General features: G+C 38.4%; 1 protein-coding gene and 1 long non-coding RNA gene across 3 annotated transcripts in view; one reads left to right on the forward strand and one right to left on the reverse strand.

The window, feature by feature from the left end:
- dner (delta/notch-like EGF repeat containing) overlaps positions 1-21,460 on the reverse strand; it is a 74,139-nt gene that overhangs the window by 36,601 nt on the left and 16,078 nt on the right. The window lies entirely within an intron of this gene.
- LOC137185930 (uncharacterized) lies at positions 10,963-16,518 on the forward strand. Of its 2 annotated transcripts, none has more exons than XR_010928936.1 (3): positions 10,963-13,774; positions 13,855-13,915; positions 14,300-16,518. It is a non-coding gene; the product is annotated as an uncharacterized lncRNA (long non-coding RNA). The 2 variants fall into 2 exon arrangements; XR_010928937.1 differs by having other exon boundaries at positions 10,963-13,769.

The raw sequence follows: 21,460 nt of genomic DNA on the forward strand, positions 1-21,460 counted from the left end.
AAAGGCTGGAGAGAAAATACAACCCTGCAACACACAGGCCATGCACCCTACAACACACACACACACACACACACACACTTATATATACATATACACACATTAGCCTCCAAAGATCGACATCTGTGAAACTGCATCACCACAGTTAGGGAATTACTAGCAGAACTATGACTATAACAGCCAGGGAACAAATACTCTGTAATTATATAATCAATCATACAGCAATTAGCTAGATGAACTAATTTAAACTTTCATATAGCCAGCAGTAATTTTTATCTCGAATGAGCAGTGCATAATGAGCACCAGCTAAAACAAAATATTTAATTCATGATAGTGACAAAATAATAGGCCTGCTTGAAAATCATCCTTCAATGGTGTAATTTTCCCCCTCAGTATTCTCTCCAATCTGCTCTCCTGAGGTTTGAGCCCTGGGATGTGATCTGGTTGTATAAGGAAGAGCCACAAAAATCTAGAAATGAAGTAAATACTTTCAGAAAAGCATGAAAAATCGCTGCTGGTACATAATTAACTGTATTAATCAAGTTAAAAATGCACTATGTTGGAAACGTCAGCTTTCATACAGCCCCAGGAATGTGTGTGTGTGTGCAGTGCATGCAGGCTTTTTGAGCTGCATCCCTGTTTTAGGTGAGGAGTGACCATGGAATTGGAGTCGAGCAGGCGAAGACGACCGAATGAAGCATGAAGAAACAAATAAACCGACGATTAAGGAATCAACAAAGCAGAGAAGTGGTCCAGGCGGAAGACGATGAAGATCTAAGAGCATTTCCAGATATAAACCAAAGATAGTTTAATAGAGCTTTATGAAAACTGCTGGTCAAAGTGAGATTTCCTCCGTCATAGAACTGTATTTAGACCTTTATAACCTGTCCATATGACAAAATATGACAATAAACTGCAATATGTACTCCTTACATAAAAAGTGGAGAGTTCAAATTAGGGGTGGGAGGAAAAAATGATTCTTAGACGCATCGTGATGTGGACGATTCTGCATTGATTCACAAATGTCAAAAATGTCTGAATGTTAGTTAATAACGTGATGTTGACAGAAGAAAAAAGGTGGAACTCAGCTGTGAGGGCAGTGCAGCAGCCAGACCATCTACAGCACACACACACGCTAGAGTTATCTTGTGCTTCATCTTCAAAAGAGGCAGCGGCTGCAAGCATTGATTTAATGACTAAATAATTACAGTTTGTGAGACAAACATGAAGGATATTGTGAAGCTTCTACGTCATCACTGAGAGATTTTCAAAGATTCCCACCCCTAGTTAAAATGCATCATACTGTGAAGTGAATACAAGCTTGTCACAAGAACAAGCTGAGTTTCAAGTGTTTTATATAATGCTCACATCATGATGCAAGACTGTGTCAAACATTTCCATCCTTGGCAGAAAAGTGGCAGTTTTGTTCACAAGAGGATCAACATTTTTGCCAGCGAGTCTAATCTCTGCTCCTTCTTACAATACAATAGACTTATGGAAAACCAGCTGAGTAACTGCCTAAGTGTCAAATAAAATTGAAAGACTTGATGAGTCACAGCTACTGTGCATTTTGTACCTGCACTACAAAGCCTCTTTTCACAAAAACTCAGAGGATGTGTCTCCAGGAGCTTCCTGAAATTTCATGAAGCAAGCAAAGTGTCTTAAAATGCAAATGAATGCTCCATGCATGAAGTGAGTTAAATAGAAAAGGGCTAATATGCCTTGTAAATAGATAAAACACAAAAATTCTTATGAGGCAAAAAATTGGATTTACTGAGCATCTATTCAGAAAGAAAATGGGAACATTGGACTCGGTAACATGCAGTATATTTTCTAGGTTTTTGGTAATCTGAAATACCAGCATACAAACCATATGTTTTAAATGGTGTTGCAACAGCAAACAACCTCTGATAAACTGACTATATGCTACCTGCTCAGCACCAAACAGCAGACAGACAAAATTAGCAACTAGAGTTAGCTGGTGAAAAAGGTCTAGTGAGCTTAAGATCCAGAGATTTTTATCAGGAGCTGGCGGAGAACAAAGTAGAGCTAAAAAAAAAAAAAAAAAGAATGAATGTTGGACTTACACTTGTCAGGCAACGAGAAGGACAACTCATTAACCAAAACCACTCTCAGGATAAGTGGTAGTTGTGTGTTTTTTCTGCATGTTTTGATGTTTTTCTGTGCTGAAGTGGCCAAAATTAATTAATGTGCATTTGAGAAAGTTTCTTCAGTTTGTGCTACTATCATATAAAGGGACACAGGGACACATGCTGTATGTATAATGCAGTTCATCGTGGAGGAACGTTTCACAAAACTTAATGTGAGCATATAATCTGAACAGTGGACGATGCTGTTGGTAGTGTTAGCATGGTACAGATTATATAGTGGCCTCAGTGGCTCAGTGAACATGCCGGGTTTCTCCTCTGGGTGTTGTAGTCTTTTATTCCAACAGTCCAAAGACAGACAGGTCAAGTGGACTGAAACCTCTAAATATCCTGTAGGAGTTAATGATGCTGTTCAGGAAGCACTGGCAACCTGCCAAAGATGTACTTTTGCTCAACACATGCTGTAATAATCTCTGCCCTTCATCCCTGAACATTAAAAGTGGATAAAGAAAGTAGACAGGTGAGATTTAGCTTTTTTTTTTTTTTTTTATAACATTTTCAAGTAAAAAGGTAATCACCTGCCACCCTGTCAACATTATCATCTCAGTGATATCCAAAGACGGGGTAATGCAGTGTTTTGAGCTGGAGGTTAAGCATTTAAGCGATATCCCGTCAGTATTCCAGACAGACATTGTTGTTGTTATGATTTATTACACCCGTCAGTCAGAAAACCACCCAGCGTAAAACCCCTCATGATCCAGCCTCATCACTTCTGCTGTCAGCACAGACGCAGCTTAAAGACACCATTTTAGATACTCAGTCTGACACTTTCTCCCATTTCTATCACGGTCCTGAATGAAGGAGCAGGTGCTTGCTTGGATCTACTCATGGTAGGAAACTAGCTAATAACTAAAAGTGCATTTCTTTCCTTGCACCTTTGTTGTCACTTTCATGTTCCTTTATGAAACGCAGTGTCCTCTAAGCCTTTTTCTGTCACAGTCGTTGAACCTAAATTATTATTATTGGACAAATAAGAAGAGCTCAGACATCGTCGTCCTCCAATATAACGAAAACAAAACAACATTTTAATCTTTTAAGCCTACGAGTGAAAGTGAATAATTGTGTTGTTGTCTTGGGACTCAAGCTCATTAAAATACATTAACGCTCTTGTCATATGGAGACCCAACAGAAACAGGCCAACGACCCATTTTAGGGCTCGTGCTTTAGCTGAAGACACACATCAGTGTAAAAACAGTCCTCAGGCTTTTGTCTGTTTGGTGCGAAGAAGACAGAAGACATGAATCAAATCATCCACCGAGAAGGGAGTGACAGCTGTCGAGTGATAAAAGAGCCGAGGAGACAACAGGGCTGTTCAGATAAAAACGTTCCACCTACTTCAAGACAACTGCAATATTTTAATAAATAAATATTGGAATAAAAAAAACTTTAAATGCTTTACTAAGAGCACAAAACAGAAATAGATTTTTCTAGTGACCCTTTTATATGCTTAAAAATGAGATCAGTAGAAACTTTAATGATCCCCGCTGGGAAAGTAGGAATGGAAATAGAAATAGAAAAAGTTGTTTTGTCAACACAGAATGTATTGTCACAGCAAACAGCAACGAAAACACCAATGAGCTCATGCTGTCTCTAAATCAGTGACAAAGAATAAAAAGAGACAATGAAAAGAGAAGCGATGTTCATGCATCACATGCCCAGATGTCTGCTTGTAGAGTTTGGGAACAGCCAGTGAAGCAAGTATACTGAAATATCTTGGCCCCGTTTCCCAGCAGGAGCAACCGCAGCAGTTCCTGTGAAAATCCAGCACTTCAGTTTCAACACCATGAACAGCCAATACAATTACTCCACTGCATTGATCTGCTTAAGTAAACACTGTGTTTTCCTCCTCTTCAATAGGAGTGGAGAGTTAGTTTCTTCTCAAGAGGCTGCGGTCCTCAACAACTTTTTTTTTTTTTTCTTTTTAATCCTACGAGCCATTTTGGGTATGAAGTTAAACTGGAATGAAGAGTGTCAGCTGTCAGCTCTGCTATCTGTGAGGTGATTGACAAGTCTCAGACACGGCTAAAGCAAGAAGAGGTGGTGATCTCACTGACATCACAAACAACTGAGTTATATATAGAGGAATGCATGTAGAAGTTAAAGCTGCACGAATATTTTCATTTTTACAATAGATCAAATTATATTCGTAGCATGAGAAGCGTCGCTGTTAGTGATGAACCCACAAAGAAATATCACCCACTGTCTCTCAGCTCTATAAAACACTTTGGTTTTTATGACTCCAAATACACATTTTTCTGTCAGCTGAATGTAATAAGGCAGTTGTTTGCTAAGATGTTCATCATAACACCCTAAAAGGTGATAATATGTCAAAGATGTGTTTTCAAAAGGTGTGTTTTTAAGTGTCCAAAAATTAAACAATGCAGCTTTAAACGTGCATTACATTATTGTGTAAATTAGCATTAGCATCTAATTTAAACATCAAGCAGATGCAGAGTGACATTAGCATTCATTTGTGTTTCTGGCCACCTGTTGAATGCAGGTCCAATATTTACTCTTGTTTTAAGCTCTGGTTTGTTCTCTATCAACTCCTGAGGGAAATATCTGCTGATCTCTATAGTTGCCAAATGCTCCAGTATGCTAGTCGCTAACTTTGTATGTCTACCGTCTTGTGCTGGTTAGGTAGCATACAGTGGTTGTTTAGAGTAGCTTTGCTGAAAATAGTCCGCAGTTTCCTGGAAACAGTACTGATGAGAGCGGTGAATCTGAATCGAAACAGTAAAGTTGAGGCCAGAAAACCAAAACAATGAACTGAAAGACAATCAAACGCTCTGATGAGAACTGAAGAGTGAAATAATAATTCCTTGTGATTTCTCACGACCAGCCACACCTTTTAATACAAGTCATGTGATCCATTGTTATTGTAAAAACATTGATTATAGTTATTGATTATAGGCTTTAAACACCAGTCATTTTTTGTATTAACCATTTAGCCTCATATGAAGATAAAGCTATTTACCAGATATACAAAGATGGTACAAATGCTCTACTTGCACAAAATTCAATATGACCAACAAACGAAAGTCATACAGACCATACAGTTTGTGCAGCCCTTCATGCTGCCTCATAAAAACAAATTACAGCAAAGCCTGCGGGAGTACAGCAGGAAAAAGATGGATTACTCTCATTCAGTTACTGCTCGGGGCTTCCTGCTGGCACTGCTAAACAGCCTTGCTCAAGGGTACTTAAAGCACACTTTAACTGCTTTCAGAGGAATTTACGTCCTGTGACTGGATTTTCTGGCAAGTTTTTTCATATTCAGGCTGCTGCTGTCCACATTATCAGACTGAGCCATGTGAACCAGCTTAAAGCATGGATGTATAAAGAGAACTGGATACAGGAAGAGCGCCAGGCTTTGAAGCCAATTTGACATAGCGGCCAAACCGTGTAATTAAAACGTCACCTGATGCACACTGGCCCAAAAAGACTTTTTCCCATAGACTTACATTGTGAAAGAGACGTCTGTAAATCAGCGGATACATTTTTTTGAGCATCACAACCCCCGCGAAATGACTTGTCTCTCTATCAGAATTAAATCTGTTTGGTCCGATCACATTTCAAAAGCCTAGAAGAGTCGCATGATTGAGTTGTTTTATTCCCATTCAAGTTAGCCGGAGGGCTAAACCGGAAGTAGCCGACTCAGCCAGCGAAAGTCACTAGTGCGCATGCTCTATGGGCCGCACAATGCCGAAGATCCAAGTACTTTCATACCGGGAAGTCGATTTTTTTTGGCCTCATGCGCCACTGAGCAACTTTCATAAGAATGAACGGGGCCCCGCCTCCAACACTGTATCCAGTTCTCTTTATACATCCATGGCATTGATGAGGTGCCATCTCTCTGACCACAACAACACAATATGTTCATAATCATCTTTTTAAAATATAAAAAAAAAATCCAGAAAATATTAATAACTGTTCTTTAAAAATGTGGCTCCCAGAAATGTATGAAAACACAGATAATCCTCAAAAAAACCCCAAAAACAGTAGGCCTACATTTTCGTCCTCAATCTGCAACCATCTGCTTTATATTCATCCAAGTTGTTGTACCATCCAGTAACACAGGACGATGCCTGTGTTGTGGCCAGAAAGTGTGTTTTTGTCAGCGAGCCTTTAATGTTATCTATTTCTGCACATCAAAGCGTCTGTCATCCCTCCCTCTCTCTAGCAAACTTCCCCATCACTTCCTGGCCCAGTGGCTTCAAAGAGCAACTCCTCTTTAACAATTTGGACCCATGAAGCCTACACAAACATGGTCGAGCTCCCTGATAAATTTCAATCTCGCCTTGATGCATAAATAGATGTAAATGGAGGAGCGGTGGAAGGAACATGCTAATGAGGTGAAACTGCCTGTCGTACTCATAATTGTCATCCAAATAAAATATTTTAGATCTTTTTTTTAATCAATCTTGGTTTGTTCCTAATATTTTAGAAAAGCTTTGGGTATTTTTTTTTTTGCACAGGATCTGTCACTCACAAGCCAGCACACAGCAGGAGGACGCTTACTTCGCTCCGCCAGAGTCCCAATGCTGTCATCAAACACATGACATTAAATAACCTGCCATGATTGCCCGACATCATCCCTCAAAAGACAATTACCTCTCTACTCTTCCAAATGCTGAAATAGATAGAGCGATAGAGGGATTGATGCAAGAAAATGAGATCAAGAGTAGGAGGAGGAGGAGGAGAGGAGTAAGGAGAATACTAAGTGAGTGGAGAATGATTTAAGAGAGGAGGTGCTGCAAGGCTCTATTTATACCTATCCAAGTCAAGCCAGGGCTGCAGGGGACTCGGGCGTCTTCTTCTCCAGGGCTGGGACACACTTGTCTGTCTTCTTATTCTATCAGACAGGGACTAAAATGGATGAGGACCTCTCAGGCTCTCTCTCAATCCATCAGAAGCTGCTCTTGCAGTAGATACTTTGACAGAAAAAGAGATAGAGTGTCTTTTGTTTGGTACTACATCTCCCATACGCAGCTTTTTCACATTACAATGACAGCAAGTCTGTCTGCTTGCTTATTTATAAGTAAATACGCTGTAGTTCATCATTTAAACATATGACTGAGCTAACTGAATCATAAAATTATATTTTGGTTTGGATCAGTGATCTAAAAGCCTCTAGCCTTGGACACATTTTGTCATGGGCATCTGTCGGGGAAAAGTACGTAGCGTTGTCTTCATGTGCAGCTACTAGATCTGAGAACCGTAGGTTCAAATGACTAAGTCTGCAATGGCAAAATGACACATTTAAATAAAATGAACAATGTGAAGTGGTTGGCTTCATTTTTTTGTTCATAGCTGTGTCCCAGTTTCATACTACATGCTAATCATAACATGTTTTGAGTATGTAGAGTGTTCACACTGGAAAAGTGACAAGTCTCCCTTCACTCAAAAATGTTTTTCTTCTTGTTCCTGCAGTTGGATGTTCGAGCTTCACTGTGCAGAATGATGTACGTGCAGAGTTTGACACTGGAAGGATGTTTTCATACTCATCTGCTGAAAGTGGAAAGTTTCTCTGTGCTCACTGAAAATCAGATTTTAAGGGGTGGACCTATGAGCATGATTTGTGACATCACAACTAGTTTGGAAGCCAATCCTGGTCCCGTACGCAACTTCCACAAGTGTGATGTAGAAACTTGAAGCCTTCAGTGGACAAATTATCATCATCAAACACACAAATTATGATTTAAAGCAGAGTATTTTTATATGTCTTAAAACATATCTGATGGGGATCTTTAAATATACTCAAAATGCTAGAAATACTTGATTTGTGCTGTTAATGTACATTATTGCCCAACAATACACGGCACATAGAAAATGGAGGCACTGCTCTTACAGCTGCAAAATATAAAAACAAATTGTGGATGGTGGCGACAGCCTGAGGACTTCTAGGAAACTAAAATTAAGTAATAAATCATTGGCGAAACATATAGCTTTTTCTTTGTGTTCATTTCCTGTTAGTACAGGACAGTAAAGAACTGTAGCATCCCTGAGGAAGAAGATGTCACCTAGCTTTGCTTACAAATTATTAGCAAACACAGGCTACTGAGGACTGTAACGGCAAAAAACTTGCTTAGAGTAAACTTTAGTCTAATCGAGAGGAGGAAAGACAAAATATGTTCCCTAAGCTCCCTCTAGCTATCTCTCACACACACACACACACACACACTATCTCACACACTATCTCACACAGATCTAACATGACTGAGGGGCTTCACAGCATCTCAACTGAAAACATGTTAATGACACCCTGGAAATCTCACTTAAACTATCTTTCTTTAACATCTGTGAACACAGTGACACTCATAACATAACATTAACTCTTAATATGTCATCCGGTCTACAACAGTTCATTCATTTCATACAAGTGGCCACGTATGTGTGGTATGGATGTGGGACATGTGTATGGTTTTCTCATCATGTTTCTTCTCCTCACTCAAGACCCTCCACCAGGCACAGACAGCAACAGACACCTCCAGTCATAGTTAACGCACATTTGTTTGCAACGCTGCAGCACAAACACCAAACTCAATACTTCCAAAAAAGGATCCTGCATAGTCACACCCTGTAATGTTTGAGCCCTGTAACTTTTGCAGACTTTTGAGTGACACGCTACATTATCTCATGAGGAATGGTAACTCTTGTTGAGGAATGATAGCTTTAGGTTTAACATTAGAGTAAGGAGAGAAGATCAGTACACCATAAATTACCATCCATGAATGATTGTGTGTGTGTGTGTGTGTGCATTAATCAGAGTCATGAGTGATGGCATATCACCAGCGGTAGTGTTTCCGCAGCATGAAAAATGAGCAGTGTGTCTCTTCATTAAAGTAAAAGTGATCCGACTTACTGACAGCTCCAAAATCCAAAATCAGAGTCTCAGACAGTTACGGTGCAACGCTGGATGTGTGTATGTATTTATGTGCAGTATATATCACACATATGTCATGTTACAATGATGTTATAGCAATAACACCACAGGGCCCGACGGCTGTTTTTCTGTATTTTCTCACTGCTGCCTTCTCCAAAGCATTAAATCAGATGCAGGCTCCGCTGTGCGACACAGAAGACTTAATGATTTGGATGGACGCCCTCCTCCTGGCTTTTAAGCTGTCTCTCTGTATGACATGCTGTTTCATCATTACTTTCTGCATAAAAAGTTACTACCCCACTGTGATCTGGCTTCCTGAGGAGCATGACTGTTAGTTATTATACGTTACGGTAAATTTAAGGTAACAGGTTTAGATGTAGATAGTTGGTGTATCCAGAGAGAGGGGGAATTAAAGTATAAATAAATGGTTTTCATCAGGAGCAAAACACCATACTGCAACATTAATTGTGTGTCTCTCTCTCAGGCCACAGCTGGTAGAGACGGATGTCCTTCTGTGCGGCGATCTACGAGCTCGCTGTTCGCTCTGACCTACATACGCAGAAGGCTCCTTGCAAAACAAGATATCCACCGTATGAAAAAAATGGTGACACCTACTGCTGACATGATTAAAAGCGCGCTGGCATGAAGGCAAAACAGTTGCTGGTGTTAAATCAAAGACATGAGGTGTTTTGAATGCTTTTCAAATACTGAGCAGATGATTTCCAAGTCACATCTTATTGTTTTTAATAGGTATGAGGCGGAGAATCACAAAAATCCCTTTTGCTTCACATCAGGCTAAAAATAAGTCTAGAGCTGGTCCTGCTGCCACAGGCAAGTAGTCACTGTAACGCTGCAAGTAGAACATCCTGTTCCCATTGTCACCAAAAATCTGATGTAAATTATCACCATTCATTGGACCTGCTTCTCAGGAAGTGAGGTAACAGCGGGATGGCTATTGTGCACAGGAATAATTCTGTAAAAAAAAAAAAACAGATCGTACAAAAGAGCAATTTTGAAAACATGTCATGCCTCCTGCCGACAGCTCTGTCTGTTTAATGTGGGACACGTGATTTGTCATGTTTCCTTTCTGAATTTAAGTAATCAATAGCGAGCACAGGAAGTAGCTGACATTTTCTGCTCGGTGTTATGTACTTTCCACCTGTTGATCTTTTGGCTCTACTTGTCATTACATTATTCTGTTGCCATGGAGATCCTAGAGGAGGAATGGGGGCATGAAAATTAAAACTGGGCCTCATAGTAGGAGGTGACACTGGACATGTATCATCGCTCTCCACCCACCGGCTTTGTCCCCGAAGAGGAAGGAAAACATGTTTTTTAGAAGCCACAACAGCGAAGATGCAGCTTTTCATCCTGTTTGAGCATCTGACTGTGATTTGCAAAACCGCCTACAGAACATGCTCCAACAAGGAGAGAGGCAGGGAGAAAGACGACAGGAAGCATGATCTGAACTGACAATACCAAATATGATTCAGGGGATTTTTTTTCCCCTGAACACAGTTGTGTGTGGTTAACTAGAATTGAAATAGACCATAGCAATAAATGTTAATAATGTTCATTTTCAACAAATCCCATGACAAGACCAAAACCAACAGTGTGTTTGTCCATCTCTCAATACTATCCTGTCTGTGGAAGCCCATCCGTCTCTTCTTAAGATGTAAAAGTGAAATAATTTCCTAAAACAGCTGGACAGAGATGATTCAACCAAATGTTACTTAAACAGCAGTAAATTGTAAATTTGTTGAGGACTATTTGTAGTGGCAGATTAAAACACATTTGGAATAGCTAGCTATGGAGTATTTACAGCAGCAGGACGGTGTGTGTGGGATTGAATGAAATAAACTATAGTGCATGAGCTCATGGTCATGAAGGAACATGTCATCCAGTGGGAAAGTGTGTTTTTAATAGTTTTTGGACAACAATATGGGTCAGAGGGATGAACTAAGGATTTCAGACAGATGGGTGAGAACGTTTTATTGTCTCATGATTTTTTATCACTATATGTATTGTAATACAGACCCAGATGCATATTACAACTTTCTAAACATTTTTATGACTAAAATAACAAATCTGGAGTGTTGTGCAAGCTTTCCAAGCTGCCAAAAATGCTCCCAAATCTCAAACTACCAGTAAACCAGCAGGACATAAGTTGGCAAAGGCAAGGATATGTTTTGTGATTTTTGCCTTCATTTGATAGCAGACTAAAGGCCATACAGAGGTAGACAGGAAACGAGGAGAGAGAGAGGGGGGAGTGTAACATGCAACAAACATCCCCAGCCATATTGTAGCCATGGATGCTCTGGTTTTGTGGCATGTCTTAACCATTCAGCCACCAGGATACACTATTTTTTTTTTGATGAGAACAGTGGAGTCGTGGTTTTGCCTTAAAATAATCAGCTATTCATATAACACATATAAAAGATGAACATTTTTGCTTTTCTTGAATATCTTGGTGTATATTAAAGCTTTATCCCTGCCTTCTCTCTCCAAACACTTATTTGCTTATTTTACTCCACGACAGAGACTCGGTGTTGTTAAAAGCCATTTAAGATGCAGCATCTCTACGCCTGGTTCAATATGTTGATTGTTCAGTCCGCTAAATTGAGTTCAATATTGTCAAAAACACTAAAGTGGTACTGAATGGTACAAATTACTTTTGAAAAGTCTCAATTTTGTGAGATGTTGTGAACAGAAGTGCAACCTCATAAATGTGTCAAAACCCTGCTGATAAACAGTGATGGACTGCTGATCAATGAGGTTTGATGTGATCATAGCAGAGCTGCGAGAGGCGGATGAATCAGCAGGAGTTGAAGCTCCAGACAGGATCAATTCCTCCCGGCAGAGAGCTTGCCTGTCCCCCGCAGCTGTAACTCAAGTCTAACACATCACTGCTTACCAGTTACCCAACAGTGAATATATTGTTTAAAATCCCATCATATAGGCTTACCGCTCTGATAAAAAACCCTTTTATGCAGAAGCTAAAAGACCAGTTGGGTTCAAATAATTCCTTGAAAGAAAAAATGTCTCCTTTTACAACATGGAGCATCTGCGCAGCCTTCTGTTTTAGTGTTGCAGTTATATAACTTGTATTATTACAAAACATGTGACATAATGCTACAGATATTGTGTAAAGACCAGTTTCTTGTTCACTTCAGTGCCAGTACAAAATCCTTACAGAAAACTTACATATACAGTTTTCACTATAATTTCAACAGACTTTAAATGGACTTTTGGAGACACTTAAGTGGATTTATGTAAAATATGTTTATGTAATTGAAACCAAATTTCCAAAGCAGCTTACAGTACATTATAAAAAATAAAATAAAATACAATGTGTAGTGTAGCTTCATTAAATGTAATGAGCAAATACCAATATACACTAATAATTCTGTTTTATTGTCAGATAAACTTCACATTCTGTGTCTTTGTTCCTGTTTACTCTACAGAAACCTTAGATGAAAGTGAGAAAAATAATCTGGTGATCTATTCTAATCTAAGTTGTTTTTCTCTCCTGTGTTTATGACTTAAGAACAGGTGAAAATAAGGTTTTGCCAAGATGAACTTTCTAAGTTACTTAATTTTTTTTTCATCTGTGAAAGCACGTGAAAAAAAGTTTTGGCAGGTGAATTTTTTTATTTTGTCAGGATCATTTTTTGTGTTTGTTGTTGTGATACTCATTTCAGCCACAAGAGGCTGAAGTGCACCACTATCCCATGTGAGTTCTAATTTCTCCATGCACTCTAAACACAAGGTACACATATTGTGTGTTGACAAGTTATGCAACATTACTGTCATGTCTTTCTTTTGGCTAGAAATGTATTTTAATCAGCGCTAATTTACCGTTAGCATTAGCTTTACTGACGTTAGCTGTTAGCCTGCTAGCTAGCGAATGAAATGGCTAACCAAAAGCTACAACCTAGGTTAAGTCGAATGCATAGCTAACGTTAGTTTACTGTAGAGACACTTCACCTCTATGAGTGGGATGTTTTACCAAAAAGATTTTTTTTAAAAATCAAAACCTTATGAGTGGACATTTGAACACTTGCTAAGGGAACAGGATAATTTTGTACATTTAATGACAGCTATACACAACAGATTAAGCACTTTGGATACATTTTGATTTTGGCATTTTAAATTAATGTTATTATTCATATTTATGATATAGAATTTGATGCTGTTTATTGAATATTTCAATTATAATGTGATGCTTAATTTTAGTCAGTCCTTCAGTTGATAGTTGAACTATTGGTACTTAGACAATTGGTTCTCAAACCTTTTCAAATTGATAAGTAACAAGCTGTGGACCCCCATTTGATAAGATTTTTGTACCTGGGACCCCTATGAGAGGAGAGTTGTTAGATATGATTTAGCAGAGAAACTGTCTATATTGTAGGTGGGAAGATAACCATGGCGAGTGAACCCTCTGATCAGAATAGTCATTCATTCACATTGTGTTAACTTCTAATGAATAGAATATTAGTAAAATTGAACTACTCCCCACTGGAACCCCCTCAAGGATCTCTGGGGGTCCCCGGACCCCACATTGAGAACCAATGACTTAGACCAATATAAATCACCCTTGAAACCAGTCATTTTATTTTTGTTTGTTTAATATTACAGGGTGAAGTCCAAAATTTGTCTTGTGGGTCCAACAGTTCCATCCTAGAGGGTTAAGCCACGTCAGTGAGGGAGGAGGCCATGTAAGGTTAATAAACTTTGTTTATTTAATGGAAACGCTTCAGTAACAGCAACTATGACTCTGAATGATGCTGTCTTGTTTCACAGAGGCCAGAATGAGACCTACTCACTGTTGTGTAGATATTCAAACCTGATCAGCTGTGCGTAGGTAAGGTGTTATAAAGTATGACCCAAGCTATTCAAGCATATTGGAGCAGGGAGCTGAACTTGATTTTGTTGGCAGATGAAAGTGCTCGGAGAGAAAATAAGAACATGTTGTTAGTCTAACCTCATGAATACTTTTATGCAAAACACAGTAATGATTGTAAAACATGCAGCACATTAAAAAGACAGTTTTATCTCACTCTCTCAGTATATTATAATTATGCTCACTTTCAGTGGTGGATTTTCCCCTTCGTTCCCCTTCCCTTTCCTTTTTTTATTTTTAGACTGTTCCATTTGTTTGCTGTGATATAAAATATAATATTATTGCTGATTGGAGTAGAGTCATTTCATGTGAATGAATCATACTTTCTCTTGATGAAATCTATAGGAAAAATATAGTGTGCACAACTCAAAGGTCCAAGCACACCTGAGGGTTCCACTGTTGGCCAAGTACCTGAACCTGATCAGATGAGGACATGACAAGTTTCCAGCTTTTCCGTATTGTGTCAGAGTTGTACCTATAGTTTTGGAGGACATAATCAGACATTTACACAACCTGATTAATTTCACTGCATGTAATCTGTGGTAGATATCATATTAAATAATTAAACCAAAGTCTGTTTAATGACAAGTCAGTTCCATATTGGTAATGCCAGCCAGGCAGTAAGCTGCACACTTAAAAGACCCCTATCATCAGTATCTAAGTTTGTTTTTTTTTTACAAAGATATTTATAAAATAGAAAAAGTTTTCCACTCAGTTAAGCTTTTACGCATGCACCACCCTGCCACAAGGTCTCTGGCTACCATGCATCATCAATTGATTTTAGAGATGATTGAGGTATCCTAAATACATTACCTATCCACTGCTCCAGAATTAATGGCACCCATGTCAAGTAAAATATCAATCAAGTATGCTTTATAATACCACTTTACCAATCATTTTAGCATAAACCACAATCCATTACTTGATCCATCTTTCAGGCCTCTTCACTTAATCCTGAGCAAGAGTGCCTTTGATTTTGAAAACACTGTAGGTTGTTGGTGCATCACAATCCGAACATCCCATGACTTAACACAGGGATGTTTTCACTATACAAGAGTTCATTTTTATCTGAAATGTCTGTTGCTAAACCTAATTTACATGGTCAAATAATTAGTCATATGAAGATATTTGACATTAGAATGTATTTATGTTTTTTGTTAACCTGGATGTTGCAACTGGTGTTTGCCAGGGAAATGTAAAAAAAATGCCACAAACAGATGTGATTTTACAAACTGGCTGCAAACAATAGAAACCACAGGTGCCACACGTTGCTACAGCTGTTTGCCAGAATGCCGTATGCCAGAACTTTGCAACAAAACTAATTTGCATGTGAAAAAAGGAGTTTTCTGCAACACCAGAGGCTTTTGCCACAACTGTTTGCCAGCAGATCTATACTTTTGTAAATGAGGCTTTCCAACAACTGATTCACCCAGAGGAAGGTTGTCTTATGCTACCAATAAAGATGCTATTGGATGCTTTCAGACTGAGACACTGAAAATGTGCTCTTTTTTTTTTTAGACTGTTTTATTATAAATAATATTCAAATATACAGTCCTTAAAGACTTAGTATAATGACGTTAATTCAGTCAGAAAAAAAGCTTATTGTAGAGGGTTAAACGTCAGGAGTGTCATTTTTTTCAGTGTCAGATGTATCATTTGATTTGTGATAAATGCATTAGTGCTCCCTCTTTGAGCACAGCCAACTCTCAGTATGTTGAGGGGCGTTGCCTTCTGTTCATTGAAAGAGACGTCAAGTTAGTATCATAATACATGAAGCTTTCAAATGTTAACAAATTCACAGGACCAGTGTGACCTGTTGCTATGGGAGATTAACAATAGCTAATCTGTGCTAGCAGGTGATGAATAAATTATCACAGTTGCTGTGCAATGTTTTTGAACCACTAAAATTAACTTAATTGTAGCTAACTGTGTAATTGTCATGTAATTGTGCACAAACTAGCTGATATCCTTTACAACTACTGACCACGGACTGATGGGCCAATCAGGGTGACCCGAGTAGATTATGCAACCTCTTCAAGGAAGCAGATTGGATATCTGAAAGGGTTTGATTCTATTGATATCCAGATCAGATTAGCACCAATGAAAATACATTTCTAGCCACATGACACATGACAGTAACGTTACATAACTTGCTAACACACAATATATGTACCTAGTGTTTAGAGTGCATGGAGAAATTAAAACTCACCTGGAGGAAAACATGCTTTTAGTCAGTTTAGTGGGCTAGTGGTGCACTTCAGCTCCCTGTGGCTGAAATGAGTATTACAACAACAAACACTTATAATCCTAACAAATAAATAAATACATTTTAAAAATGACTTGTCCGAAAAAAAAATTAAGGAACTTAGAAAAAATATCCCGGCAAAACCTTTTTTTTTCATCTGTTCTTAATTCATAAACACACAAGAAAAAACTATTTAGATCAGACTTTAAAAAATGGATCAATAGAATTTTTTTTTCCTCACTTGCCTCACAAGGCTTCCGTACTATTCCCTCCTCCCACTTAAACTGCTTTCAACAAATCCTAATTTTCTGTGAACTTTCTTTAAATTGTAGTGTCTGTGTTTACTTTCTGATGAATAAATTTGCAGCACAATCCCCAACAGACAGCCAAATTTTCCACATCGTCTCTCCTATCAACTCGCAGACAGGCCCAGCTGTTAATACGAGCTAATCTGTGTGTCTGACGCAGAGGCTGGTGACTGCGCCTCGCTCCTCTCTCTGTCGGAGGTGCTCTACCGGTCCTGGAGGGATTTTTGGGATTAAACTGGCATTTATTGTCTAGAGCTAAGAGAAGATGTTCACGACACACACCAGTACACACACACACACACACGCCACAGAGTGCTGGCTTTTCTCCCAGTTGGCTTCATTAAATAACATATTGTCAGATCAACTTAACTTGTCTGTGTCTGAGAAGGAGACAGCAAGAGGCAATTCTGCATCTGTTAATGAATATCTTTCGGTACAATGAGGGCAACAAAGCAGAGGATGATACACACACTAACTCTGCTGTCACTCCCTCCTCTGCACACTAAAACACTCTTGTCCAGTTCAGAGCTTGCTGCGGCGACCTAGGACCCCACCCAAAAGTTTTTTTTTCATAGCTTATTTGTGTGTTATTCTGATAAGACATCCATGTTCAGGTCTAAGAAGGGAGATCCAGAAAACCGGATACTGTGTTCCAAAAGGTCATCCACTCATCTCAATAAAAGTTGCCCACCTGTTGCATAAGCCAAAAAAGTTTTTCTATGTTTAAAGCTCACAGTCTGCACATTAAGCTACTCTGGTTGAGCTGACAGGCTTCCCGCTGGCTCCCTGCACACTTGAATGGCATGAAAACAATTTAATGATACGGCACTTTGAGAGTCCTAGTGGATATAATGACTCAGATTCAAGACTTGTCAGAATATGTTTGTGGCGCTCAGAAAAATGTATTCATCGTTTTACAGATGTTCTTTTTTTTTTAATCTTCTGTGGTTTTGCAGAGGAGGAGAGGTTAGAAATCAAAGGGGGTAGCCAATAATTAGATGGAACTGCCATTTCATTTCACTTCATTATTTAGCCTGATGATATGTTTATTTCTGTTTCAGAGGAGAGTTATTTAGTTTAGTTTTTTTCCCTCTTATCTATCAGTGTGTGACTATTCCTCCCACCAATGTTATTGTAAGTCATCATAGAAACTGTGGAAATGGTTGCCAGTTGCTTTTTTCCCCAGTAACGAGTAGCGTACGTGATTACAATTTGAAATTCAGTAATTATATTATGGTTATTAATCCCAGTAATGTTCTGTTACTTTGACAATTTTAGGGTGGGCTTGTTTTCTATCTGGTAGTTTGAGGGTTGATATCAGTTTGGTGCGTTCAGTGGTCAGGCTGGTCTGGTAAATCCTAACTTGGTGCAGGGGCTGAAGGTGAGGGGACGTGGTTAGCCAAGGTCAAGGTCACTTTTATTGTCTTTCTCAGGAGAAATTCGTCTTGGACAAAGGGAATTGCTGCAACAACATTACAATAAAACAATTAAGCAAAAACACAATAAATAAGAACACATATGCAGGCAGTGGCCTAAGATAAAAAATTATCAGCAAATTAGTACAAAAACCACTCTATAAAAAATACTGCAGTCTAGGGCAAAACATCTCAAGCATACACTGTAAATCCTAACATGTTCACTTTACTTCAAAAAAAAGGCGGGAAACCGACTTTTACCAAGCAAACTTGAAAACCAAATTTAAGCTAAGTCAGTAATGCATTAAAAACTCATTTAACCCATTGATTAAGAGTAAACTACAGGACAAATTCTAAGTAAGATTACTGAACAAAAGTAAATTCACTCTTGAATCTCATTATATTAATGACTTCCTGTAAATAAATGACCCAGATTTAAATAACTTTGTGGACAGACTTTGTGGCTCTGTTTCTAAGTGGACAGGGCGCCTGACCAGCGGTCTCTGGGATCGACACACACACAGATGGGTCAATTTGAGAAAGGGGAGGAGGAGGCAGAGAACAAGTAGAAGAAGCAGCAGCGGCAGAAGGAACGGTCCACTACAAGCAGTTCATGAGAACAGCTTTTCTTTATTGCTCCACTCGGAGGAAGCATATTCGGCTTGCAAACTCCCAATAGTAAAAAGTTAATATGAGCTCCACCGCTAGACTCAAATATTGCTTTCATTTTAGTAGTTGTCTCTCTCTCTGTCTCTCTTAATGTGTAAACGCCTTGCGTGGGTTGGTGTGATATTTTTTGTGTTTTATTACTGTTTTTTACCACACGCCTGTGATCTGGGCCGAAACTGACAGGTAGGCTAAAAACGCTCCTCAATAAGCTCAGCAGTTTGTTTCACTTATGAGGCTGTAGGTTAAAATTACTTAAAATATTTATATAAATTAAATTAAACCAGTCATACATGTCATAGTCATAATCACTGCTGAACTACGGTATCAGCCCACTTATTTTTGGATGAAATTGGTTGTTATTACTGTGCAGTTGATTCCATGTAGTATTTGGTGGTGTATCAAAGTAATTTAACGTAAGGCTTAGAAGTGAACAAGTTATCAGACACTTGACGTTTCAGAACGAGCCATGATGTTAACTGCCGGTAGTTTGAGAAGTTTGGTCAGTATGTATTGCCTTGTGGTTCAGAGAGAGAGAGAAAGAACTGGGTGAGAAATAAGAGGACAGGTAGTCAAGACCACATAATTGTGGTGCCAAAGCAGCTACTGTTTTGCCCACATCGATTACGATGGACTACACAAGGATTTCACGCTACCAAACAGTGTTATTGATACACTGTTATCAAATATGGATTCTCTTCAGCCTTCTCTTACATACTGTAAGGGACCTGGCGTCAACTTCAAATACCCTAACATGGGGGTCCAGGTACTCCAATTGGACAAACAAAACCCTTTCCTTCTGGGATCTTCCCGGAGTCCTAAAAACTGGGGAGAAGGCCCAAAAACTAGATTTTCCCTTGATCTGCTTGGTCGAGAGATGGGAGCTCTGACGCTAATGTGCCTTACGACAGAATTACTTCGATGTATTTCTTAAAAAAAAGTTTCAGTTATTTTTAAAATGTAAACCGTGAAATTCTCCTTTCAAGCCAGAATGCATTCCTGCCCTTTGTGTTTGAAGAGGTGTAATGCTCTGAGCAAGTACTTGAAGGCCATACACCTTGTCACAAATGACTCGTAGGATACTCCTCAACATGGCTGCAGGGAGAGTCAACATTAGAAGCTCTAATGTTGCTTTTCATCTCACAAGAAAGATGAAAAGCTTAAAAAGGTTTCAGAAAAGGTCAGACAGACAGTTGCCTGCAAGAGGCTGAGGTTTAATTAAAAAAATATATATAAATAAATAAATAAAACCCAAAACAATTTCTGCCCTGTTTGGGTAAATATTTGTGCTCTGCAAGTTCTTGTTGTTAATATTGCTGATTTTTAATAGTGTCATAATGTAAATATAATTAATATTATTCATATAGTTCATATCATTATTCATAGTGTAATATTGTAAATATTCATATTTTCATTTAGTCAATATTATTCATTATTCATAGTGTAATATTGTAAATATTATTCATGGTATTAATATTTTTATATTGTTAATGTGCAAAATAAAAGGTTTAATTGTGAATACTTTTGTTGTGTATTACTAACTGCACACTTAACTATTATTACTGCCACATTAAAAAGTGATTGGGAAAAAATATCAAGTACTTATTAAATCAATATAATATCAATGCTAACTCATATTATCATAGTATAAATGTGTTATTACAAAAAGTAACATAGTGTATATGGTGTTATTATGAATGCTAGGTCACTGTCACTGACTGTCCACATTTCTCATACCTTACAGCAGGCCCGCCGTTATGCCAAGTGGACAGTAAGTGACATCAGTGTCAAATGGCTCCAAGTATTGGCACCTACTGTCCAACAGCAGTACCTTATTAATTTAAGGTATTAGTTGAGGTATAGAGAGTTAGAGGTATAATGGAGGCTCTAGAGACACTAAATACTTGTCAGTTATTCATCTTGAACTAAAACTCATCTACAAACTGAAATCATTATATTCAGTGTGTTTGCAATAAGATACCTTAACACAGGAGCTGTTTTCCTCTGAAAACTGCTTTCTATCACAACTACCGCTGAATAAAATCAAAGGTGTTTTTCATTGGTTCAAATTCAGAATGTACACACACACACAAACTGTGTGTGCCAGATCTGAGGGGTGTACTACGAAGCGAGATTAGTGGGTTAGCGAGGTTGAGCATAAAGCCAGGGTTTTCAATGTCACGAAGGTGGCTCTCTTTTAACCTGGCTACATCACCATGGTAACTTATACTGCAAACTTAACCTGGTCTGGAGCAGGTTATGTTCCGAGTTTCGGCTTAAATCGGCAATAAAAAGCGCTGCCCTTTCACTAACCACCTGATTTCCTGCAAAGTCCGTTTAATACTGCTGCTACTGCAGCTATTAGAACACTGATTAGAAAACTGATTAGTCTTTTACCATACTTGCCATTGATTTGATATGTCATATTGTAAATTTGTAATGGTGCAAGAGGTTAGGGTTACTTGTGGGATGGGATTTTGTTACAATATATCAAACTGTATTTCAAATTGTAAAAAGTACAAAAAACTAATGAAAAAAAACTTACTTTTAACAAAAAAGATTAATCTATTGGTATTTATCACAGATAATATTCAATCTATAATATTAATTTCACTTTGATTTGGCCAGAATCTAAAGTGATTTCCACTTATGCTCAAGAAGTGCATTCAGGTCTGACTCTGTCCCATAATGAAGGATAATGTTTGAATCTGCAGCATCAAGTTTAAAGTTTAAGAGCTTTGGATGAGGGAGGCACGGAGAGTGCATTGAGAGGTAAAATATGTATATAAACTAATTACGTAATTAATACATTCGTTTTTTTGATTAACAAATTTACATCAGCAATTTTCTGCCAGCATTCCTCTCTCACCTT

This window comes from Thunnus thynnus, chromosome 7 (genome assembly GCF_963924715.1).
Source record: "Thunnus thynnus chromosome 7, fThuThy2.1, whole genome shotgun sequence".
NCBI lineage: Eukaryota > Metazoa > Chordata > Actinopteri > Scombriformes > Scombridae > Thunnus > Thunnus thynnus.